Source organism: Elephas maximus, chromosome 2 (assembly GCF_024166365.1).
Source record: "Elephas maximus indicus isolate mEleMax1 chromosome 2, mEleMax1 primary haplotype, whole genome shotgun sequence".
Lineage (NCBI taxonomy): Eukaryota > Metazoa > Chordata > Mammalia > Proboscidea > Elephantidae > Elephas > Elephas maximus.
Window position 1 is genome coordinate 172,476,238 of NC_064820.1, and position 27,260 is coordinate 172,503,497.

The 27,260-nt window shown below is 39.5% G+C and overlaps 1 protein-coding gene across 7 annotated transcripts in view; it reads left to right on the forward strand.

Annotated features, from left to right (window-relative positions):
* SGCD (sarcoglycan delta) overlaps positions 1 to 27,260 on the forward strand; it is a 1,252,876-nt gene that overhangs the window by 498,805 nt on the left and 726,811 nt on the right. For 5 of the 7 annotated variants that reach the window (XM_049874193.1, XM_049874194.1, XM_049874195.1 and 2 more), the window contains one exon: positions 9,836 to 9,997. The gene's annotated coding sequence lies outside the window, so the exon portion shown is untranslated. Of the gene's footprint in view, positions 1 to 7,804; positions 7,878 to 9,835; positions 9,998 to 27,260 lie in introns of those variants that run through there. The other 2 variants (XM_049874196.1, XM_049874191.1) reach the window with 2 other exon arrangements.

The following is a 27,260-nucleotide window of genomic DNA, read 5'->3' on the forward strand; positions in this document are numbered from 1 at the left end:
TTACCATTTTTACAATGATGAGTTGATTCTCTAGCAGTCTTCAAAGGTGTCCAATAAGAGTTTTTGTATTTCTCAGTATCATTATTAACTCATAGACTTAAATGCATCTGAAGTGTTTTAATCCTTTGCAGTTATTATTCTCATTGATGCTGTAATTTTCCCTTCCTTAATTTGCATTTCTTTTATTATGAGTGAGGCTGAGATCATAGGCTATTTGCATTTTTCTTTGAACTTTCTGTTTATATCTCTTGCCTATTTTCCTAGAAGTTTGTTGGTGTTTTTTGTTCCCCTGACTTTAGAAAATCTTTTAATATTAGGGAAATTAAGTTTTTGTTCATATGGAATAAAGATTGCCTCCTTACAAAATGCCATAAGCAATGTCAGAAGACAAGTTACAAACTGGGAAAATATATTTATAACTTTTATCACAGCCAAAGATGAGTTCAGGACTCAGCAGGAAAGACTATAAAGCACAGTGTATGGAAGCCCAGACTCTGGACTCTGACTTTCCCGCATTCCAATTCAGTCTCTACTTCGATTCTCCGAGCCTCCAGCTTTCCCATCTGCAAAATGGAAATCTTAATCCTACAACCTCATTAGCTTATTGGAAGCATTTTATGAGAAAATATAAGCTCAGCACAGTACTGTCACGTTTGAGCTCAATAAACGATAGCTTCTGAGACTCTTGTGGATCACAGGTAGTGGTGATGATATCAATTATTTTCATTGGCAGCTGGGAGGTACAATAATTAACACCACTCTTTGGGTTTACCTAAAAGATTCTTTGGGTTTACCCAACACATCATCACGGCAGGAGATATGGTCATTCCCTACAGGTCAGCCATTGCTGTTTGTTAACACAGAATTAGCAGGAAAATGGTACAGACTTGTTCAGGCATTAGTGAAGGATGTTATACATAAAGATACATTTATGTCCAAGTACAGATATTGTCAGATTCATGCAGTGTCTATATATAGCATTTTTATTCTTTTCCTCAAAGAGATGTGGAACACATGAAACATGAACAGCTATGGTCCATGCTATGGAAGATACATATTACCATTTCTCATCCTCATAAAGTACCCGTAAGGGATAGTTGAGCTGTTACTATGTCCATTTTACAAGTAGTAAAATTAAGACCCAAATTTGGAGCCAATGCTTTAATTCGAGGCCCCTAGAGGAGTTACTAAGGAGCCCTGGTAGCACAGTGGTTAAGTGCTTGGCTGCTGACTAAAAGGTTGACTGTTAGAACCCACCAGCAGTTCTACTGGAGGAGAGACCTGGCGAACTGCTTCCATAAAGATTACAGCCTTGGAAAGCCTGTGGGGTAGCTCTTCTCTGGCCTACAGGGTCACTATGGGTGGGAATCAGCTCAATGGCACACAGCAACAACAAGAGGAGGCACCGTCCACATCTAAGGCCCATCCCTCTGAGCTTCTTCTTCCCACCTCTTAAGGGGTTATGTGTCCCATTTTGAATGATATGTCCTGTATTAGAGTTTGTCACGTTTCTTCCTTTCTGTAGCAGGTAAGCTGACTTCCCTTTTTAAGAGCTTTATTAAAGCACAAGTAACAATCCCGACCATCCTTTAATATTAGCAGGACATACTTGCATACTCAAGCCTCGCTAGACACTATTCTAAGCGCTTTAAAATTAAACCAATTATTCCTCACAAAGAACCCCTTGAGGTAGGTATCATTACTCCTTCTGGTTTGCAGATGAGGTACCGAGAGGGTATATAATGTGCTTACGGCTTAAGGACACACGTAATGGGTGGCTGAGCCAGGAATCAAATTCAGGTGGGGATGTAATGCTTTGAACCAGTATTACCATTGTATTTCATGGTGTCAAGCCATAATAGCGTCCTCACTGACAGCTCCTAGAATGACAACTTTTTGCTGAACATCCTTCCTTTGTGTTCACTGGAGCATAGTATTGTGGATCTAACAACCATGTGTTACCAAGAATAGGAGATCAGAGGCTGGTATTCTAGAGTATTCTATGATATCCCTGATATCAACAAAGCTGATCATTTTCTTTGTTGTGCTGGGTATTGTATCAGTTCTCTTAAGGCTTCCATAATAAAGTTCCACAAACTGGGTGGTTTTAAACAACAGATATTTATTCTGTCATAGTTCTGGAGGCTTGAAGTCCAAAACCCAGGGTATCAACATAGGTGGTTCCTACTGAGACTCTGAAGGGAGCATCTACTCCATGCCTTACTCAGGTGTTGCTGGCAATACTTGTCATTCCTTGGCTTGTAGACGCGTCATTCTAATCTCTGCCTCCATCTTTACAGATGTTCTCCCTATGTGTCTGTATCTCTATGCCTCTTCTTCTCATACGGATGCCAGCCATATTGGTTTAGAGCCCGCTGCACTCCTGTGTGACCTCATGATAACTTACATAATTATATCTGTGAAGACCCTATTTCCAAATAAGGTCACATTCACAGGTACTGAGGGTTAGGATTTAAAATATCTTTTGGGGGGGCATAAATCAACCCATAACCGTATATATAAAAAGCTTCTACTTGAAATGGCCCCTGGTAACTTAATCAATGGCCAGCCTAGGCATGTGGCCCAGCTCTTTCTTCATGCTAGCAAGAAAGGAAAGTGTGATAAAGTGAGCTATTATCTGTGGTTGTAGAAGCACAGAATGTGAAGTGTCTGGATTTGAAGCCATATGGGGTAGCATGCTGCCGCTGCAAATTTTCTTAGTATCTATATGATGTAGAAACAAAAATCCTCATAACTGGACCAGTGAGCAACATTATGATAAAGGGCAAAAACATAGGAGTTGTAAAATTTTCCTTTTACTTAGATCCACAATCAATGCCCATAGAAAGAGGAGTCAAGAAATTAAATGACACATTACATTGGGCAAATCTGCTTGTAAAAGACTACTTTAAAGTGTTACAAAGCAAAGATGTCACTCTGAGGACTAAGGTGAGCCTGACCCAAGCCATAGTGTTTTCAGCTATCTCATAGGCATGTGAAAACCGGACAATGAATAAGGGAGAGTGAAGAAGAATCGATGCCTTTGAATCGTAGTGTTGGTAAAGAACACTGAATATACTGTGGACTGCCAGAAGGACAAACAAATGTGTCTTGGAAGAAGTACAGCCAGAATGCTTAGAAGCGAGCATGGCGAGACTTCATTTCATATCATTTGGACATGTTATCAGGAGATACCAGGCCCTGGAGAAGGACATCATGCTTGATATAGTTAGAGGGTCAGTGAAAAAGAGGAAGACCCTCAATAAGATGGATTGACACAGTGACTGCAACAATGGGCTCAGGCATAACAACTATGGTGAGGATGGTACAGGACCAGGCAGTGTCAATTATTCTGTTGTATATAGGGTCGATATAAGTCAGAACCGACTCAACAGCACCTAACAGCACATGGTATGTTGATGGTCAGGCATGTATAGAAGTTTGAAGGGGGGGGGGGAGTTTGACAGAATATGCATATCATGCAGAGAGCAACATATTTAGGGAACACATGTATACACTTGGTATTAGGTTGGGAATGAGGGCTGCTCCTCTGGTGACAAAGGCCAATTTTCTAAGGCAAAGGGAAGACATATATTTCTAGATATCCAAGATAGCAAACGTCAGACTAGAAGGGCTGTGGGGTAGGTGCATATGAAGGGGGTGAAGGGGGTGAGATGGGGCATCTCTCCTTCTATGCAAGGAGCCCTGGTGGTGTGGAGGTTAAGTGCTTGGCTGCTAACTGAAAGCTCAGCGTTTTGAACCTACCAGGCCCTCCACTGGAGAAAGATGTGGCAGTCTGCTTCCTTAAAGATCACAGTCTTGGAAACCCTATGGGGCAGTTCTACTCTGTCCTATATTGTTGCTATGTGTCGGAATCTACTCACTGGCAATGGGATCCTTCTATGCACACTCAATTTAAAAAGCATATTCTGTAGACCACTGCTGTTTCTACCCACAAACCACTGGTGCCTGACCCAGTTTATGAACTTTATGAGATAAATATATTTCATTAACTACCAAAGAAGGCTACAGATCAGCAGTTAGCCCAGGTGCCGGGCAACTTCCTAACATTCCATTATAATGTTCAGTGGCTTTTCTTCTAGAGTCCCTTTGATTTCACCTCTCAATTTTAGAGGCTAAGTAAGTAGGCAAATAGGTGTCAGTGCATTGGTAAGAGATCAGGTGTCTACAAATCTCTAAACATTTGCTATAATCCTTAAGATCCAGCGGCACAGATTTTCTTTTTCTCTTCCTTAGCAGTTTAATTGATGTCCGGACTAGGAATAAACAGAAGGCAAGGCCTTTAATACATAGCCAGAAAGTGGTGATTCCAGTTACAGTTGAGCGCCTAGACTCCCAATGTATGTTAAGCTTCCTAAGCCCAGCATTGTTTCTGCAATGTCAGCTGGTTGAAAGTGTAAGTAATATTTCACAAGCTGAGACCCAGTGCCACTGGTGCCTAGGAGCTGGGTACACATCACTGTTGCTTAGACAGCAGCTGTTTGAATGCATGGTGATCTCTTCTGTGGCTTTGGGAGGCCTGTGCCCTCCCTGATCTTGTTGCTTTCGCTCTTCTTGGCAGAGACTGAGCTAGGTCAATGTTCACATTTATATTAATAGGAGACTGAAGTCCTCTTTTGGAATTCAAATTGGGGCAAGTGAGAGTGTTGGAACTAGGTTTAATCAGAAATGTCAGAAAGAATCAGCTATAGTTCTTAGCATAATTAAAACACAAAACCAAACCTGTTGCTCTCGAGTAGGTTCTGACTCATGGAGACCCCATGCACTACACAGTAGTACTGCTCCAAAGGGTTTTCTTGGCTGTAATCTTTATGGAAACAGATCACCAGGCTTTTCTTTTGTGGTACCACCAGGCAGATTTGAACCACCAACATTTTGATTAGAAGATGAATACAGACTGTTTGCGCCACCCAGGGGCCATAGAGAAGTTAAACAACACCATTATGCTCTGGGATCAGTTGTGAGTTTGAATCTTGACTCTCTCACTTCCTAGCTATGTGATTTCAAACAAATAAACCTCAATTTCCTTACATGTAAATGCAGGTTATTATACATATGGTGAAGTGTTGCTGACAACATGAACGTTATGCATAGGTATGTAAGGTACAGCCTTCTATGACTATGTGGTATACCTAAGATCGTAGTTCTCCTGGAGAAGTAAGCCCCTACAACAATGCTTCGCCATATGAACCAACCCTGCTGGTGTAGTTAGTTAGATTCAAGGTCACGGTTCATTCTTTCTCCTGGCACAATTTTACTCAAAAATCTTAATAGGGACCCATTTTAGAGTTCCTGATCCTTTTGTACGAGGAGCCCTGGTTGTTTGCAGTGGTTAAGAGCTCGGCTGCTAACCAAAGGGTCAGCAGTTTGAACCCACTAGCCACTCTGCAAGATAAAGATGTGACACTCTGCTTCTGTAAAGATGACAGCCTTGCAAACCCTATGGGGCACTTCTGCTTTATCCTGTAGTGTTGCTATGAGTCAGAATCAACTCAATGGCAAAGTGTTTGGGTTTGGTAATTTCTTTGTGTCCCTCTCCCCCTCTCTCTGGTCCTGTCCTTTCTAGATACCTGCCTCCCTTGGGTGTGTGTCTGGGTACTAATGTTTCTGTGGATTGGTCCCTGTGTGTGCTTTATCCTCACAGGAATCATTTCTAATGCATCCCAACCATTAGAGAGGTGTGGTTCATACTCTGCCATCAGAGAAGCCACTAATTGATAAAATGATATTCCTTGGAGTGATTAAGGTTTTCCTTGCATCCTGACAGGTCAAGATGCCACCCACCTCTATGAGTAGCATTCCACCCATACAGCCACTGACGATCTCAGATGTATGCTGCTATCTTGACATATTCCCTTTGACAATATTCTTGGTATATACTATCTCAGTTTATTTTGACATATAACAGCAATCACTAATCTCTTTCCAGTTTCCAAAGATTTCAAGAAGCCAGTTTCTGAAGCTGTGACTTTGGTGCCCAGTGCTCTGTATACCGTATTGCTATCATTTCACTTTTACTGAAACATGTCATGATACTTAGAAAGGTTGAACGTCTTGGCCAAGGCTTCATAATGGTGGAAGTAGGATGTGAACCCTGTGATCATCCCAAAGCCCAGTAATAAGCATTATTCCGTATTTCCTAACTGGCATTGTATTAATGATAATGGATTTATGGATTTGGTGAAAACTTTTTCTTTCCTTGCCGAAAGAGAACTAAACCAGAATCAACTCAGAAGAGGTTTGTTTTGGGGTTGGGTGGGGATCAAACTAGGGAAATGAGGCAGTTATTCTCCTGATAGAAACCAAGAGTTATAGTACTGTCTCTCTATATCAAGTGGAAATTAGGATACTTAGGTCAGCACATCCTATAGCATTACTTGAGTGAATCAACAACTTTGTAGGAGTTTGACATGCTTTCCCCTATTCAGTTATATGTTAGGAAATTGCAGGCTACACACAAAAACTTCTGGAATGAAAACTTCATGAGAGTAGGAATAAGGTGTCCTACTTCCTGCCATATCCCCAGTCCTTAAAACGCACAGCAAATATATTGACTTAGTAAACATTCATTGAGTAAATATATTTCTGAGCATGCCCTTGAGTGACTTAGAATGAAGTGTAAGTTGCTTTTCCCTAAAGCATCTTCACTTTTTATTACATTGTGTTGTAACAAAACTTGAAAGGTAGGTGACACATTTTTATGCTATTATTACTGAAATGTAGACAGTTTCTTAATATCAGTTAGGAAAAAAGAAAGAAAGATATATTTGGATAGACTTGAGACTTGAATTCTCAAAGCAGTCAGCACAATTTCTTTAATAACACCATATATCATTGTGCTGAATTACAGCATTGTTTGCTTTCCAAAGTTGTGTCTCTTGGCTTTATAATGCAGGAATAACTGTGGACTGTGGCTTGGTGATTATCAGCCTTCTGTAATGGTAGGGCCAGTGTCGCCCCCAAATTGCTGGGTATTAGCAAGAGGACAATAAATGAACCAGAAAACTTGAGTGTCTCACATTACAAAGCTTTACCATCTACCCTGGAATGTGGGAACAGCTGGGATAACCGAATATAACGGAGCTGGCCATGGTCTGGAGAAAGTTGGCCAAAGCCATCAAGGGACATAAAAGCAATGCCATATGACAAAAACTGGGAAAGAGTCAGACACTGGCAGCGAGTGAGATACAGGCAGATAAAACCATGAAATGTCATGGAGGATGTAAGCCTGCAACAGACAAAATTAAAAATTAAGAGCAGCAAACATTTATTGAATGTGTATGTCATGTGCAGTAATGAATTCTTTACCACTGCTATCCCATTTCATGCTCATAAGCATCCTAAAGGGATAGGTGTTGTTATCATCTCACTTTTACCAAAATGTGATATGATACTTAGAGAGGTTGAATGTCTTGGCCAAGGTTTCACAATGGTAAAAGCAGGACTTGAACGCTATGATCATCCCAAAGCCCAGTTCTAAATATTATATCATATTTCCTAAGTATATCTTAGGCTACTGAGACTATGGGGACCCTTTATTAATTAAAGAGGAAAATAATCATTGGAAATGATTCAAAAATATTTGAAGGCCATGTATTTTGGCCTGATGAGAAAACAATCTCCCAAGGAGGGGAAGGGATCATCCCAGTAGCATCCAGCAAATTGCTGATCAAACTCAGATCCAATGTCCTTTGATTACTGCCCCACACATTTTCCATAAACACATCTCTTCCCTTTCCCTGTCTAACCTTGGGTCCCTTTTCCTCATATGCCCTCTAGCCAGGCAGAGAATGAAATCTGAGAGAAGAACATAAATAAAGGCATGGAGGAAGAGACATGGGAAACAGAAAGACAAGGTGAGAATGAAAGTGAGATTACAATACTCAGATGTAAGCAGAGTCATCCCAATATATGCAACACATACTCTTTAGACACTTCTATAGTAGTTTGAGACTTTTCATTTGTTAGATCCACAAATATCCATGAGATATATCTTCTGTGCTCTATGCCAGACTGTACTGAACCTTTTCGTAACCCCAACACTACAAGTCATTCCTGGAGTCAGTGTAACATCATGATCAGGAATGCTGGAGAAAGAATGCTTTTAGTTCACACCTAGAAAGTTACTAATCTTCCTGTTTATTTGTTCAAAAATATTCACCTAGTTCCACTTTTGTGCTAGGTTGTAATTGAAGTGTTAGGGATAGTTGGATACCAGAGATAAAATTCTTTGCCCCATGGAGCTTATTTTTATTGGAGGAAGGCAGATAATAAACACGTAGACTATGTAGTACATCAGAAAGTCCTTTTCAAGTTTTAAGCAAAGAAGGGGAATGAGGAGATGGTGTGAGGTTTTACAGTTTTGAATAGGGTGATTAAAAGAATACTTACTGAAAGTATAACATTTGAACAAAGATACAAAATAATAAAGGAAAAGAATTGGTCCAGGTAAAGGAAACAGTAAATGCAAAGGCCTTAAGTGGAGTGTTCTTGACATGTTGGAGGAAGAGCAAGGATGGCAGCCCAGCTGGAGAGGAATAAATGAGGGGGGAAGAGTGGAAGACGAGGGCAACAGTAACAAGGCTGCATCCACCGAGCCTTTGTGGCCATTGTAAGGACTTTCACTGTGACTCTGAGTGAGTTAGGAAGACCGTGAGCTGAAAAGTGTCATTCTCTTACGTGGGGTCTAGTTGAGAGCAACAACTATGACTGAGCAGGCCTGAAGTGCAGCTGTGGATAATGATGCCTTGGACCAGGGTTGTACGGAAGGAGGTGGTAAGAAGTGGTCAGCCACTGGATTTATTCTGAAGATAGAGCTACCAGAATTTGTGGATGTAGTGGCTATGGGGTGTGTATGAATTAGAGAAGTCAACGTTGACTTCCTGACGAATTGGATGAATGAAGTTGCTATGACTGAGAAAGGAAAAACTAGTAAGAGTACAGGCTTTACTTTTTTCTGGGAGGTGGTTGTTAGTGGTGGTAGAATCATGACTTCAGCTGGAACATGTTATACCTGAGATGTTTATTGGATATCCAAGTAGAGTTGTTCAGTAGTCAGTTGATATGGGCCACTGGAATCCAGGGAATTATCTGGGCCTGGAGACAAATCTCAGAGTTGTTTGTGTATAAATGGTATTTGAAGCCATGAAACTGGAAGACATCCCTTGGCGAGTGAGTATATGTAGAGAAGAGGCTCAGGACTGACTACTAGAACACTCTCAGGTTGGAATTTGAGAGGTTGAAAGAATCTGACAGAGGTAGCCAGGATGGAGTGGCCAGTGAAAACAGGCAAGTTTGGTGTCATTGAAGCGAAATGAGGAAAGTATTTCAAGATGGAATGAGTCATTGTACCAGATACTGCTGGATGACTAGTGGTTACATTAAAAAAATATATATACATATATATATATATATTTTTTTGGTATTCACTTTCTGTAACTTAAGCCTAGATTATAGTGTTAATCATGTTGTTTGTGTTTAATTAAATTTGCTTTCTTGACTGATTAAAATATGCTGTAGGTAACAAATCATCATGGAGCAATCACTTTCCCTCTCTGTTCCTCAGTTTCCCTATAACTTAAACAAGTGAAGTTGGCTAGTCATTTCCTGATATACTGTAACTTTTTTTTTTTTGTATGATTCTTTGGTTCTGTTCAAGACTGAATCCATTGGAGTTTTAAGAATTCTTATGCCAATCCAAATATAATGTATCTTCTTTTTAGTCTCTCAAAAACAAATGACCTTGAATTTAAAATCACTTTTTTGTTTTCTGTTTTTCTTTATGAATATCTTCCTTTCTCCTGTGGCTTTGAAGACCAGGAGGAAACCTCCATCCTCAGGGACCTGGAGAAGGCTGTACTGGAGCCTGCGTGGAACTTAAGAAAAATAGCCCTTTGGTGGTGGCCTGAGGAGATTCTCAACCCCAATGTTGCCCTGAAATTTGTGTCCAAGGTTAGAGAAGATTAGAAGTCCTAAGGTATGGACTGGTGACTTTAATATCTTATTTTTAAGGCAAATGTGATACAGTTAAAGATATGTAATCATTTTTACAGCCTTTTCTCCTCCCCTCCCCCTTTTATTTTTTCTATTTCCTTCCCTCTTTCCTCCTTTTGAGGAAAGACTTCTTCTTATATTACCAGCTGGTGGGATGTGATGGGATAAATGGAGGTACAATGGGAAGAACTGAAGGAAGGCTGCATGGCTATAACAATAAAGATGTGGCCAGAGAGGCCGTAAGACAATCAGGAAAGAAGATCTAGTAGTATGGGAACATGGAGAGAGATTTGTGCAGTCCTCTCTGAAGACGGGCAGATTAACCAGGAAGCAAGGTACACACGGGCTTGTGTTTACTTAACTTGGCTCTGGGGGAGAAAGATGTGGCAGTTCACAGAGATTCACAGCCTTAGAAACACTATGGAGTTGCTGGGAGTCCAAATCAACTCCATGGCAGTGGGTTTGGGTTTGGGTACTAATCTGTAGTGCACAACTTCACACGGGTTCCACCACATCCTTGATGTGATGAAAAACAGGTGAAATTGCATGCGAAGGATTAGTAAGGAAGCACAAGTAAGCCCATGTATACCTTGTTTATTGGTTAATCTGTCCCTGCCTCCATTAGAAGACAGAAATCGGGGTGTTTATGAGATAAAATACCTTGGGGAGACAGATGGTAAAATAAATGGTGCTATGTGATCCATTGTTTATGTCTTCTCAACATCCTCAGGAGACTTCTGGCAAAGCTTTGTATTATTTATTAAGGTCTTTGAGGGATCTGTCTTTGTATTTCTTTTGGATGCATACCTGTGCTTGGGCAGACACTGAGTTGCAGTCAAGAAGTCCCAATTTTTTTTTTTTTGTGGTTACACTAATAATTACCATGATAATTGTAACTGGACACTGCTCAATTAATTATTTGCACACACACACACACACGTCCACATACTTGTATGTGTACATACATACACAAACACACATATGACATACATACTCAAAAGGAGGGAGGAGGTAGAAGGGGGAGGGCAGGGAATCCTACAGAACTACCATTTATGGAACAGTTACTGTGAGTCATGCATTGTGCGAAAAGCTTTGAAAAAATATCACATATACAACTCATAACAACCATCTGGAATAGGCATTTCTGCTCTGTGGAAAGAGTGGGGTGAGAAGTAACAAAGGCTTGTAAGGTGGTATGGCAACCATGGGACAGGGACCAGACTCATTCCCAGACTTCTTGGAATTTAAATCTCTGCTCTTCCTACTGCTCTGTAGTATAAAAAAAAAAATATATAGTGGGGTAAAAATACGCTACTGGTTAAAAGCATTTGGGGAAAAAAAAAATTTAACTGCCCATGGCGTGTCCAATAGAAATTATAAGATGCCACCAGCAAATCCATTAATAACTCATTTGCTGCCCTTAAAAAACAGAAACAAAAGCCCTCATAACAAAAAGGAATCTGGGAAGTGGGAGAGCAACATTGATAAGGTGTTGAGATGGCACTCTTCTCTTGGTACCACAGACTTTCGTATGTCTTGCATTTGTGCAAAGCAGAGACCCAGAGCTGGTGAAAATCAAATTAGTGATACCCACAGGCTTACTCTCACTTTATCTCTGAGATTCTCACTGCTGGAGTAAGTGTAGGGTCTGCTTTCAGCTGGTCATGAAGGTACTTTCCTTTGATGATGAAGCACATACATTTTCTCTTAAGTATATATAAAGTCCCCCAAATGCCAACACAGAAATGATTGAGCTCTGATGTGCACATTGCCCTTAGTAACTCTGAAAGAGAAAGACCTGTGAGGATGAGGGAAGCATTTTAAACAAACTTGCCTTTATTCAGGTGAATTTTTTTCTTTTTTTAATGGGAAGGAGATAAATTATATTTTCCTCTTTGGATCACAAGGAAACTTCAAAATAGTTTAAGTATAAATATTAAGAATTTATTTTCCACTAACATTGTTCCAAACGTTAAATGGGTAAGTTAGACACAATCAGAAAGAAAAAAAAAAAATCCAGTGTAACTTTTTTGAGTCCTAGAATAAGTATAAGGAGCCCTGGTTGCACAGTGGTTAAAACATTTGGCTGCTAACCAAAAGGCTGGCGGTTCAAACCCACTAGCCACTCTGCAAGAGAAAGATGTGGCAGTCTGCTTCCATAAAGATTACAGCCTAGGAAAGTCTGTGGGACAGTTCTACTCCATCCTATAGTGTTGCTATGAGTTGGAATTTAGGGCACATAACCACAGGATAAGTGTAAACATTCTACATAATAGATGCATAGATGTGATGCAGCACTCTGCCCACACAGCCTTGATCTATTGGAAAGGAAAGCTAAAAAGCTCTCCTCTGCTTGTCCTAAAAACCTGGAAGAGCATAGGGATTTGGTTTGGGATTTTGATGACTGAGTTCTTTGCTTTGGGAGTGTTGATCTTTAATTCAGAACATCTGTGTTCTGTCAAGAATATTCACCTAGATGCCAGCTACCAAAACATGAATTAAGGGGAGAAAGTTTTAAAGGACTTTGCCATAAAAATGTTTCTGGTTGAGAGACCACTCAACCCTTAACCCTTTCCTGGACCATGGGATAGATACGCCAGTGTTACATTTTCCACCCCTGGAGGTTTTATTGGCAGGCATTGGAGCCACTTTAGTAAGTTCTAGCGTCGTGACAAATACTGGTGCAACTGCCTAAAAAACAAGGATGCTAGTCTGCACCACGTTTGAGTGTTGAGAGCCATTCATATGAAGGGATGCTTCCTGGAGGAGTGATAATGTGAAACTTTTGTGTCTTTTCTATTCTGTACAGCTACATAATGCTTGCAAGTACGTTTACTATTTCCTTTGTGTTATTGGGAAAGTACAGCTACTGGCACTCAGAAATATTCAAGTAAATGAGTCATTTTGGGGGCAAAAATTGTTTATGATTAACTTCCTGGGCCATGGGACTGATATGTCCAGCATGTGTGTTGTGCTTCATGAAGTATTGTACTGATAAGGCCCACTCTAAATCAAACCGATGACAATTTTGTGCAGCAAGTGCAATGTTTATTTAGTATTCCAAGCGTATTTTTGGAAAGTCGAGTAGGATACTTTATGACTCACGTGTAACCAGGAAGTGTGATGCTCCATGGGATCGATATGTCTAGCTTGTGTGATGTGCTTCGTGGAACATGGGACTGATATGTCTCATGGGAAATTGGCACCCCATTTTTTCAAATAATAAAAAACTACCAACAAACAATGATTTAGTATCCATCCCATTAGTGAAAAAGTGTGGCATCACCAAAAAATTAAAAAATAATAATAATAATTAACCTATGAAAGGGTTAAGGGAAAAATAAAGCCCTCTCTGATTGTTGGCAAAGGATGCAAGGAGAAGAATGTCTACTTTGCAATGCATGTGTCCCATAGGGCTTGGCTCAGCTGCAGTGTCTACAGTATGTAGGTGCCCCTGCTCACAAACCAAAACCCAATTTCCAGGACAAGGAAGAAGGAAATGAGACAATGTTGGTAGCATCAATCTATTATAATGCTTCCAGACTCCCATGTTCTGGTTCATTGAGCAGGTTTTTCAGGTGCCTTTTCAAGTGAAAAAAAGAACACAGTATAAATGGTGGTCATAAGCCCAGGCTTTAGAAGAGGCAAATCAAAGTTCCAATCAGGGTTGTGTGTCAACATTAGAAAAGCCATTTAATTCTTCGAAGCCAATGCTGTTCAAAGTGTGGTCCATGAACCATCACCTCTGAGCTTAGTCTGGAATGAAAATTCTCAGGATCTACACAGGACTTTGCAAATCACAATCACTTAGAGTGCGAATCTGTGTTTTAACAAGTTCTCCAGGTAATTCATATGGTTTGCGAAAGTTTGAAAGCCACTGCTAAGCCTGTTTTAAGAACTCTGAAGAAGAAGAGAATTGATTAAAAAAACTCTCATGTACAAAAGACTAGGAAGATCTAAGAATATTAATGATTTATATACCTTAGTTTTAATGAATACGTAAGACATGGAAAGGGAAAAAAGTATTTTTCAAAAATTCATAGACAAGATCACTGAGGTATTAATCACTTTATTAGAAATCAAGAAAAGTGAAAAAAAATTTAAAAAGGGGTAAATAAATAAATAGATCAATGGAGGAAAATAAGAGTCTCGAATAGACTTACCTATATATGGACAAATGACTTTTGACAGAGCGCCAAATCAGCACAATGGAGCTAGGAAAACTGCTTCCACAAACAGTGCTGTAATAACTGGGAAACTATTTGCAAAAAAAAAAAAAAAAAGAAAGAACTTTGACCACCTCACACCATATAAAAAAATTAATTTGAGTCAAATCGAAGATGAATCATAAAAGCTAAAACAACAAAGCTGCTAGGAAAAAAAAAAAAAAAAAACTAGAATATCTTTGTGACCTCACTAGGTAAGGTTTTCTTAGAAAAGACACAGAAATAGCAAACAATAAAAGGAAAAAAAAATGAGCTTCATGAAATTGAAAACACCTACTTATCAAAAAAAGAAAATAAGAAGATGAATTATAGACTAGGAGAAAATATTTGCAATACCTATATCGTAGTGGTTAAGTGCTACAGCTGCTAACCAAATAGTCGGCGGTTCTAATCCTCCAGGCGCTCCTTGGAAACTCTATGGGGCAGTTTTACTCTGTCCTACAGGGTCGCTATGAGTCGGAATCAACTCGACGGCACTGGGATATCTAATATGTCTATAAACATATATGTATATATTTTTCTAGACATATGGACATAAGTACATTTTTTGAATAGTCATCCTGACAAAGCACAAGTATCTAAAATATATGAAGAACTCCTACAACTTAATAAAAATTAAAAAAAAAAGAAAGATTACAAAGTAGCAAAAAGTATGAAGAGGCACTCACAGAACAAAATATAACACAGCCAATAAGGCCAGGCAGTGGTGCTTAACATCCTTTGTTGTCAGGGAAATACAAATTAAAATCATTGAAATACTGCTGTACGCCTGTCAGAATGACAAAATTAAAAAGACTTACAAAACAAGTAACCAGAACACTCATTCCTTACTGGTAAGCCATTGCTGTCAAGTTGATTTTGATTCGTAGCACCCCTGTAGGACAGAGTAGAACTGCTCCATATGGCTTCCAAGGAGCTCCTGGTGGATTCAAACTGCTGACCTTTGGTTAGCAGCCATAGCTCTTAGCCACTAAGCCGCCAGGGTTTCCTTCATTACTTGTAGGAGTATAAAATGCTCCTCCACTATGAAAAACTATCTGGCAGTTTCTTATAAAGTCATGCAGTCATCTTCCCTGAAACCCAGCAATTCCACTCCTAGGTATTTATCCAAGAAGATTGAAAACATTTGTCCACACATGTTGATTGCACCTCTATTCATAATAACCCCAAACTGAACACGTTCAAGATGTTCAAGAAGAAAATATATAGGTAGAAATTGATATATTAATTTAGTAGAATACTAGTCAAGAATAAAACGAAACATTCTAATGATAGACATAAAAATATATAACATGGATGAATTTCAAAAATAGTATGCTGAGTCAAAGAAACCAAACAGCAAAAAATTCATTTTGTATTACTTACATGAAATTATAGAATGAATCAGCACAACTAATCTATGATAATAGAAATCAGACCATTGCTTGCTTCTTGTGGGGGATTGCCTGGGAAGGGGCAGAAGGGAATTTTCTGGGTTGATGTAAATGTTCCCTGTTTTGATACGCATTTGCTGAAACTGACCATACAACACATTCGCTGAGCATATCACCGTATGTAAATTATACCTCAATTTTTAAAAACTGCACTGAATGTTTTTTAAGCTGCCATTTGTTGAGTATTTTGTCCAAAGTAATTTTCTTTATATATGTAAACTCGTTTAATGCTTGAAACTACTTTCTGTAAATTGAAGATGTGGAAACTGATACAAAGAGAAGCAAAGTAACTGGCCCAAAATCATACTGCATGATTATATATGGCCTAGGTCTATCTGGCTCCAAAAACATCTCTTTTTTTTTAATTAATTTTTACTGTGCTTTCAGTGAAAGTTTACAAATCAGGTCAGTCTCTCATACAAAAATTAACATACACCTTGCCATACACTCGTAATTGCTCTCCCTCTAATGAGACAGCACAGCTCTTCCCTCCACTGTCTCTCCTCGTGCCCATTCGGGTAGCTTCTGGCCCCCTCTGCCCTCTCATCCCCCCTCCAGACAGGAGATGCCAACATAGTCTCATGTGTCCACTTGATCCTAGAAGCTCGTTCTTCACCAGTATCATTTTCCATCCCCTATTCCAGTCCAATCCCTGTCTGAAGAGTTAGCTTTGGGAATAGTTCCTGTCTCAGGCTAACAGGTCTGGGGACCATGGCCTCCCGGGTCCTTCCAGTCCCAGTCTGATCATTAAGTCTGGTCTTTTTATGAGAATTTGGGGTCTGAATCCCACTGCTCTCCTGCTCCCTCAGGGTTTCTCTGAGAAGTTCCCTGTCAGGGCAGTCATCAGTTGTAGCCGGGCACCATCTAGCTGTTCCAGTCTCAGGCTGATGTACTTTCTGGTTTATGTGGTCCTTTTTGTCTCTTAGGCTCATAATTACTTTGTGTCTTTGGTATTCTTCATTCTTCCTTGCTCCAGATGGGTTGAGACCAATTGATGCATCTTAGATGGCTGCTTGCTAGCATTTAAGACCCCAGACGCCACTCTCCAAAATGGGATGCAGAATGCCAAAAACATCTCTTAATCATCATGGTGTTATGTTGGCAGAACTGTCTATGGCCCCATCTTATCTCCAGATCAGATGTGAGCCAACAGTCGACAGTAAGATGCTTCCATAATGGCCATTCGGGTACAGTGGTATTAAATGGATGAAACAGGTATTTCCCTAGTAACTTTGGGGACATACAAAGTTAATAGCAAATATTACTCCTGCCCTCAAGGAGCATTGCTTTAAAGCAAGGTAATATCAATCTTTTTTCTCAGTGTGATCCTTCTTGACAATGGAATATGACGTAAATAGTAGTTCCAGAAGCTGTTAAACATCATCTTTAGGAAACACCATAATATGACTAGCATAGGCAGCATCACGTAATGAAGAGTACTACAGGTCCCTGGGTGGCACAAGTGGTTTGTGACTGGCTGGTAACCTAAAGATTGGAAGTTCGAACCCAACCAGTGGCACGGTGGAAGAAAGGCTTAGTGAGCTGTTTCTGTAAAGATTACAGCCAAGAAAACCCAATGAAGCTCAGTTCTACTCTGTAACACATGGGGTCGCCATGAATCAGAATCAGCTTGATGGCAATGGGTTTGATTTCTCTTGTTTTCTTTGGAGTGAGACTGATGGTTCAAATCCAGGCTCCCCCACTTTCTGGGTCTATAACCATTGGCAAGTCACTGACCTGATCCAAGCGTCAGTTTCTTCATTTGTAGGGTAGGGTTGATTCTCATACCTACCTGATATAAAGTGAGGATTAAATGAAAGTATGCTTGTAAAGTACTAGCACAGGCTGGTTCCTTTAAGCCCTCTGTAAACATTAAGCTACTGTTTTTGGTTTTCGAGATTATGTGGATGATGAAACTCTTAAGCAAGAGAATAATACCCCATTCTGTGTGGAATCTCTGTGTATCTATGCATTGACTTAATTTTAGCTGAAAGTAAAATGCTGTAGTTTTCTAAAAACAGTGTCAGTTTCACTATGGGAATTTAGAAACTCTAACTAAAATTGGCCCTGTTACCACCCCTCCCCCCAAAAAATATGTAGGAAATTGTGTTGAGAAAAAACTCTCATTAAATGTTGATGCTACACTTTATCTGCCTAGAGTGATTGAAAGGGAGCCTGAGTCTATTTAGCATATTTACCAGATATTAGCAAGGTTAATTGTCTTGAGAGCACTGAGGAGCCAAATTCCTTTGTGTGCCTTCCTGATTTGTGTTACTATCATATTAGTTTTCATGTGCCGTTGGTATAAATCTTTAATTTGGCCATGCTTTCTAAAGCTCGATTTCCATAGTACAGTTTAAAAGCCAGAGAAATTACGAGTATGTTCAAGGTAACAATACTTTTCCTGTATCAACAGATTACTCAGTCTATTGCCAACCTGCTATGCAAGTAGAAAATTTCTGCACCTCTAGCAAATGTTATCAAAGGGTAATTGAAAGCCACATTTGAACATAGTTTTCATCATTGTTTCTGACAATCACCACTAAAGGTGGAGATGTGGATGGCTCAGGAGAAGACCCTTTTGAATACTGTCAGGTACTTGTGTGTGTGGAGGGCCAACACGCACTTGTATTTTCTCTTTTCAGATTTTTCTTATCAATAAAGTCTGATGCTGGGTGTGTAGAAGTGATAGCATGCCTGCAGATCGCTTTTGCACTCATCTGTTTCCTTTGGCTGTGGAAATGATGGTTTTTATATTTTCTGTGTCTCATAGCACATCAGCAGAGCTGCGGCTAACTTATCAAGTCTTCTGACGGCCCTTCTCGTATGGTTTTCGGCAGCCCTCACTGAATCTCCCCCGAAATTCATCAAGTATCAAAAATTCGTTTCAGATAATAAATATCTTAGTGTCAAACACTGAGTGTATCAGCAGAACCGAGTAACACTTTCTTGTGAGAAGAGCCTTGCTGGGAAATTCAGACCATTGCTTTCTACAGCTGACTTTGTTTCTTTATTCAACCCATATATCCCATCCCAAGTACCTGAGCCAGGTGTTTTGCTGAGCTGTGCCACCTGGTATATGTTTGACACCTACCTATTGTTTTAGGTCTTAATTTCCTCATATATAGAAGGGGAGTTGAGATCACGTAAGTCTCAGGATGTCCTGATGCTCAACAAATATTCTAATTTCATACAAATTTGTAAATGTATTAATATTTAATGGTGACACAGCCAACAGTCTCTGAGCATGTGTGACAAATATCTGTAAGGACAATTCCAACATAAAATATGAAGGTCCAAACAGATTAAGCTAAAGAAATTATATAAACTCTCTATAAGACTTCTTGTTCAATTTTAGCTCTTATTCTGTGCCATAAAAAACTTGAAATACCACTTAGAAAGTCTTTTTTAGAACATAGTCTCATTTTTTTCTATCTGTATTTTAGAGGTCTTCTTTCCTTTTCTTTGTACCTCCAGTAACTATTCTTACGAGGTTATGTCCAATTTAAAGGTGAGCAAACTGAGGCACACAGAGGTTAAGTAACTTTCTTAAAGTTACCCTGGTAGAATAAGAAACTCTCTGATCTGATCTTAGATTTGGGCCCCTAAAATGTATCTAATGAGTCCAACTCTATGCTCAGAATGTTTTGTTCTACCCTACTAAAGGATGTCTGCTCTAGTGTTCTTTGATTCTGCTTCTGAATATGGTAGCAATCTTTTTGCCTTTATTTTTTTGCTTCTAATTCAAATAGCTACCATTTTAGGAATTGTTTCCTTTCGACAGTTACTGAAGAAAAGATTTGTGTTTTTCCCCTTGGCATTATGTTTTGCAGTCTGTGTGTTTACTTGAGCTGAATTTTACCCAAGGCATTTGAAACTTAAAATCTGAGTTGCCTCTGTTTTCAAACTTTTGTAGAGATTTAGGTCTATTTGCTAGGTTAAAGCGTGAGTGTGCGCATGCACACACACACACACACACACACACACACACACATACACAGACACACAGAGAGAAACAACAAAATGGCCATTTTAACTACTTTTTTTGTAGTTTGACATATGTTGTTTTCATAACTGGGCAAATATAGGTTAAAAATCTCTATATTGCAAATGCACACCCCACAAATGATCTCCTCAGGAAGATCTGTCTCTTTATCTTGCTTATTCCTCTTTATTTTGCTACTAAGCCTAGTCCCACCTTGCTTTTTATTTATCTATTTTTAATGAGACTGTTTTCAAATATTCATACCAACATTTTTCTTCATATTTAGCTTAGATTGTGGAGCTATGACCACTTCATGTACTTGTTGTTGTGGGTGGGGATCAAATGGAGATAAATGAGAACTCTTTGATAACCACTACCCTCCCCATCCCTACTGCCTGAAGACCTAACCACCTTAATGTGGGATACGCCATCCTCCCATTTCATTCCCCCTCTTTGTGTCATCTCTCTCTGATGTTTCCTTACCCTCTCCCCACCCCCCAAAACCCCAAAAAACAAACCTGCTGCAGTCAAGTCGATTCCAACTCCTAGTGACCCCATAGGACAGAGTAGAACTGCCCCATAGGGTTTCCTAGGCTGTAATCTTTATGGGAACAGATCACCAGATCTTTTCTCCCATGAAGTCCCTGGTGAGTTCAAACCACTGACCTTTGAGTCAGCAGCCTTGTCCTTAATCATTGTGCCACCAGGGCTCCCTTCCCCACCCCCAGTGGCAGTGAATTTCTCCATTTTCTTGAAATATGCCACGTCCTTTACATCACCACACATTTGCACCTACTGGTCCTTTTGCCTCTAGTGCCCCAAATCCTTCCCACAAAATTCAGAAATTCCTTATCTTTTCGTGGGAGGCTTCTGGGCTCCCTCAAGCCATAAGTCACTTTTTTTGTTTTTACGCCATTGCATTTTTTTTTCAAGCCTGTATTATAACTCTTAATATGGAGAGATGGCATTATAATTGTGTTTATAAGTAGTCTTCTTCAACAGAATGCAAACTTTTCAAGGCAGAAGTTTTTATTTTTATAAATGTATCTTCTAATTCTCAACTGTGCCTGGCAAATACTAGATACTCAGCCTACATTGGATGGGTAGTTAAATATATTGCAGAATGGATTTAGTTTGGAAATAGGTAATTTTTTTCTGGTTTGGTGGTTCTTTTTGTATTTTCTTATTCTTTGATTTTTGTTGGTTGTTTTGATTTCTACTATCCTCATTTTTCCACCTATGTAATATTCTCTAGAGGTCTTCTAACCTTGTTTTCCTCCCACTTCCAATATTTATCTACTCTTGTTACCATTCTTCTCTATATACCACTGTGCATTTTCGCCTTTATCGAAGTCCTCACCACTATCAGTAGGTCAGAGTTAACACACATCAAGCACATGTGCTACCCTCCTCCTACTCTGTGTCCTTGGGAGACATCACTAATCAATCTCAGCCCAGGAGTCCTAGAATCCATTAAACATAATCCAATAAAAAGAATTGATACTAGCGTGGATAGACGACCATTTGTCAGTTTGTCTTACTGTGGTGTCTTGCATGTTGCTGTGATACTGGAAGCTTTGCAACATATTTCGAATACCAGCAGGGTCACCCTTTGTGGACAGGTTTCAGTGGGGTTTCCAGACTAAGATAGACTAAGAAGAAGGACCTGGCAGTCTACTTCTGAAAATATCGGCCATTGAAAAACTTATGAATAGTAGCGGAACACTGTTTGATGTAGTATCAACCTTAATGACGTGGATGGAGTCAATCTTTCAGGACCTTCATATGCTGATGTGGTAGGACTCAAAATGAGAAGAAACAGCTGCAAACATTCATTAGTAATCCAAATGTGGAATGTATGAATCTAGGAAAATTAGAAGTCAAAAATGAAATGGAACCCATAAACATCAATATCCTAGGCAATACTGGGCTGAAATGGACTGGTATTGGCCATTTTGAATCAGAAAATCATATGGTCTACTATGCTGGGAATGACAAATCGAAGAGGGATGGTGTCATGTTCATTGTCAAAAACATTTCAAGATCTATCCTAAAGTGCAGTGCTGTCAGTGATAGGATAATTCCATATGCCCACAAGGAAGACCAGTTAATATGACTATTTTTCAAATTTATACACCAACCACTGAGGCCAAAAATGAATAATTTGAAGATCTTTACCAACTTCTATTGTTTGAAATTGATTGAAGATGCAGTCAAAATGCATTGATAATTACTGACAATTGGAATGCAATAGTTGGAAACAAAGAAGAAGGATTGGTAGTTGGAAAATATGGCTTTGGTGATAGAAATGACACTGGAGATAGCATGATAGTTTTGCAAGACCAACGACTTCATTGCAAATATCTTTTTTCAACAATATAAATGACAACTATACATGTGGACCTCGCCTGATGGAATATACAGGAATCAAATCAACTACATCTGTGGAAAAAGATTATGGAAACGCTCAGTATCATCAGTCAGAACGAGGCCAGGTGCCAACTGTGGAACAGACCTTGAGTTGCTCATATGCAAGTTCAAGTTGAAGCTGAAGAAGATTAGAACAATTCCGTGGGAGCCAAAGTATGACCTTAAGTATATACCACCTGAATTTTCAGACCATCTGAAGAGTAGATTTGACACATTGAACACTAGTGACTGAAGACCAGACAAGTTGTGGAATGACATCAAGGACATCACACATGAAGAAAGCAAGAGGTCATTAAAAAGACAGGAAAGAAACAAAAGACCAAAATGGATGTCATAAGAGACTCTGAAAGTTGTGCTTGAATGTATAGCAGCTAAAGTAAAAGAAAGAAATGAAGTAGAAGAGCTGAACAGATTTCAGAGGGCAGCTCGAGAAGACAAAGTATTACAACAAAATGTGCAAAGACCTGGAGATAGAAAACCAAAAGAGAAGAACACACTTGGCATTTCTCAAACTGAGAGAACTGAAGGAAAAATTCAAGCCTCAAGTTGCAATATTGAAGGATTTTACAGGGAAAATATTAAATGACTCAGGAAGCATCAAAAGAAGATGGGAAGAATACACAGAGTCACTGTACCAAAAAGAATTGGTTGATGTTCAGTCATTTCAGGAGGTAGCATATGATGAAGAACCAATGGTACTGAAGGAAGAGCTCCAAGCTTCACTGCAGGCACTGAGGAAAAACAAGGTTCCAGGAACTGATGGAATACCAACTGAGATGTTTCAGCAAACGATGCAGTGCTGGAAGTACTCACTCATCTATGCCAAGAAATTTGGAAGACAGCTACTTGGTCAACCGGCTGGAAGAGATCCATATTTGTACCCATTCCAAGAAAGGTTATCCAACAGAATGTGGAAATTATCAGACAGTATAATATCATACACAAGTAAAATTTTGCTGAAGATCATTCAAAAGCAGTTGCAGCAGTACATTGACAGGGAACTGCCAGAAATTCAAGCAGGATTCAGAAGAGGATATGAAACAAGGGATATTGTTGCTTATATCAGATAGATCGTGGTTGAAATCAGAGAATAACTGGAAAGATGCTTGCCTGTGTGTTATCGACTGTGCAAAGGCATTGGACTTTATGGATCATAACAAATTATGGATAACATTGGGAGGAATGGGAATTCCAGTACACTTAATTGCACTCATGTGGAACCTGTACTTAGACCAAGAGGCAGTAGTTTGAGCAGAACAAGGGATACAGTGTGGTTTAAAGTCAAGACAGGTATGTGTCAGGGTTGTACCTCTCACCATACCTATTCATTTTGTATGATGAGCATATACTCTGAGAAGCTGGACTATATGAAGAAGAATACAACATCAAGATTGGAGGAAGACTCATTAATGACCAGCAAAATGCAGATGACACGACCTTCCTTGCTGAAAGTAAAGAGGACTTGAAGCACTTACTGATGAAGATCAAAGACTACAACCTTCAGTATGAAGAAAATATAAAACATATGTTTTCTCAGCATAAAGAAAACAAATATCCTCACAACTGGACCAATAAGCACCATCATGATAAACGGAGAAATACTGAAGTTGTCAAGGATTTTGTTTTACTTGGATCCACAATCAATGCCTATGGAAGCAGCAGTCAGGAAATCAAATGACACATTGCATCGGACAAATCTGCTACACAAGATCTCGTTAGAGTGTTTAAAAGCAAAGATGTCACTTTGAGGACTAAGGTGCACCTGACCCAAGCCATGGTATTTTCAGTCACCTCATGTGCACGTGAAAGTTGGACAATGAATAAGGAAGATGGAAGAATTGATGCTTTAGAATTATGGTGTAGGCAAAGAATATTGAAAATACCATGGACTGTCAGGAGAATGAACAAATCTGTCTTAAAATAAGTATAGTCAGAATGCTCCTTAGAAGCAAGGTTGGTAAGACTTCATCTCACATGCTTTGGACATGTTATCAGTAGGGACCAGTCTCTGAAGAAAGACATCATGCTTAGTAAAGTAGAGTGTCAGTGAAAAAGAGGAAGACCCTCAATGAGATGGATTGACACAGTGGCTGCAACAGTGGGCTCAAGCAAAAGAGTTGTGGGAATTGTGTAGGACCAAGTGTGTTTCGTACTGTTGTGCATAGATTCCCTGTGAGTTGGAACTGATCAATGGCACCTAAGAACAACAGCATGTGTAGTAAAGCCTATTTGCCATTTCTTGACTGGGAGATCATTATGTTTACTGTCTTCCACTGCTTCCAGTTACTGTTGGCAAGGTCAGGACCAGATTACTTTCAGAGTGAATACATTTTCGGTATTTCTTGAGTTATCTCTAAAGCATATCTCTTTCCTTAAGAAACTATAGGTCTTAAATTAGAATTTTGCAAAAGTTTAGCAATCTACCAGTCTCCATTCCTTTAGCCTTCAGAAGCAAGAAGCTCTTCTTCATTTTTACCATGTATGGGATGTTTGTAGAACTGTTTGCATGGTTTGACCTTTTGTATAAATCAATGTTAATGCCCTATTTATGTCCTTAAGACCATCTTTAAAATATTTTAGATGCCAGGAACGTGAGTCAGGTCCTGAAGGCAAGATGTAGTGACCTAGACTTCCTGATTGTGTTTTCTGACATGTGTTCTCATACTTACAAATAACATTTTGATGTCATTATTGTCTATTATTATTATTGATGAAAAATTGATTTAGAACCATAATAAAGCTGATAAACACTTCCTTCTCCAGAAGCAGAAATGCTGTCTATACGTTGTGATCAGTAATTTTCTGGCATCTTACTCCCATCATATTATATTTTGTTTCTGTAATGAAACTATGGATTTTCTTTCCAGAAAAGATGACCCCATGTAATAAACATGAGCGATCTATAATTTCAGGATGTGTTTGTACCCACTAAAGTTGATTCATGGATTAAAATTTAGAACTCCTTGTTGTAGTGATATAGAGGGCATTATGACCCTAACCATAAGTAGTTTGTGACTCTAATCCCATTCTCCTCTAGGACATAATTAAAAAAAAAAAAAAAAACAGTTGACCTCAAGTTGAGTCCCATTCAAAGCGACCCTGTAGGACAGAGTAGAACTGCCCCATAGAGTTTTCAGAGAGTGGCTTGTGAATTCGAACTGCTGACATTTTAGTTAGCGGCTGAAGCTCTTAACCACTGCATCACCAGGACCCCTAGCAAATAATATACACATGTAAGGGAGATAGTCCAAGGCTACATATATGCAAGCATATGACCTATCAGAGATTATAACTATGGGGAACAGGCAAACACATCATTGGCAATTAATTATTGATTTCAAAACAATGATACCTGGGATTTTCCTTAAAGCTAAAAAATTGAACTCAAGCATTTCTCTTCTATATAAGCAAAGGCATTGTCATCGAGTGGATTCTGACTCATAGTGCCCCTGTAGGACAGAGTAAAAGTGCTCCATAGAGTTTCCAAGGCTGTAAATCATTATGGAAGCAGACTACCATATCTTTCTCCTGTGGAGTGGCTGGTGGGTTTGAACCGTCAACCTTCCGGTTAGCAGCCAAGTGTTTAACTACTGTGCCACCAGGGCTCCCTCTTCTATAGAGTTAATGGTTAATCCTCAAGTAGTGAAAAAATGGGAGGGGAATAAACAGTTGATAACATTTCAAAATATCTTCAGAAGATATATAGAGGAAATAGAAAATTTTGATAGCTAAAACATAGCTCAGTTCAGAAGTCAGAGAAAACCACTCAGCAGAGGCCCTAAGGTTGGGAAATATGTCAAAGTATGGGCATAAAGGAGAGGAGAAAAAGGAAGGGATTAATTGAAAATCTGTCTGTGGTGTGAAGGATGGTTCTTTCTCTTTTCCATTGGTATTCCCTAAGAGAGCTGGTGAGAACATTTTACTCCAGACAAAAGACTGGAAGACTCTTTTCACTGAATAAATTGTCATTGAATAAATTCCTTAGGGAACAATTAGAGCTGCTTAGTTGGAGGGTAGAGTGCCTAAGTAAGGCCATTCTTCATATGCCCACTAGGGACATCCCAAGCTGGGATTAAAAATTAGTTCCCTGCTTTTTTATCCTTGAGGAAAGCCAGCCAGGGTTCCAGCCCCATCACACCCACAGGCAGCCATCATATTCATGGTGGAACCCAGTGGGAAATAGACCTGTATATACAAGAGTGTTATGTATTTTGCACATTTAACTTATCTCAATTCAACTATATGTGATTGACTAGAAAATTGAGAAAAATTATTTAAGTACCTGCCATTCTACTCAATTGGAATGTATTCCAGACAGACAGTGAGATGGGAGATATGAATTTGGTAATTTAGTAGGTCTCAGTTCCTTCATGCTTTCATCGTGTGACTATCTCGCTACACTGAATGTAATTTGAATATTTAAAGATGTGTTTAGTGCTATGTTAGATTAAAAAATATGGAAAGCATTGTGGTGTGATTAATTACTTTTGTGTGTGGCCTTTCTAGCCATACTTGTAACTCCCACCCAGGTGGTTGTGTGATAGGATAATTGTGGCCTACCAAGGGGATTGGTCAGTTTTGCTTTAAAAGAGACCCAATTCCAAAGCAGGGAGGAGGAGCCCACCACAACTAAGGAAGGAGAGAGCAGCAGGAGGGACCTGGTGGCCAGCGATGGTGTGGTGGGCTTACTGGCCCACAGAGCAAGAAGGCTGAGTGCCCTTTGGGCAGAGACTGAGGGCCAGGGAGAGGGGAGCCTGTGTGCACAGCTGGGGACAGGCTATCCTGATGGAAGAATTGTATCCTGAGTGTTCTTGAGCCTGAATTGTAACTGCTACTTCTCTAATAAACCCCTTAATTTTGAGTGTGGTTTGTGAGTTTGTGTGTGTGGCCATTGCAATGAATTATCAAATCCAGTAGAGAGTACTGTGGGAGGCACAGTTGGTGTCAGAACTGGTAGACATGGTGGAGAGAGGCGGTTTGTCTGGCCTCTGGCTCATGGGAGTCAGCCTTGTGCTGTTATCTTGGTTCTTCTTCCCCCTTGAGGGGTTGGAGAAGGCCTGAGACAGCTCCCAAGCCATTTTTACAAGTAGCTATTTTATGTGATTCTTAATTTGATTTCTGTTCTAGAGGAAGACTTTTTCGTGATTTACTGTAAAATACTGTGACAGTTTT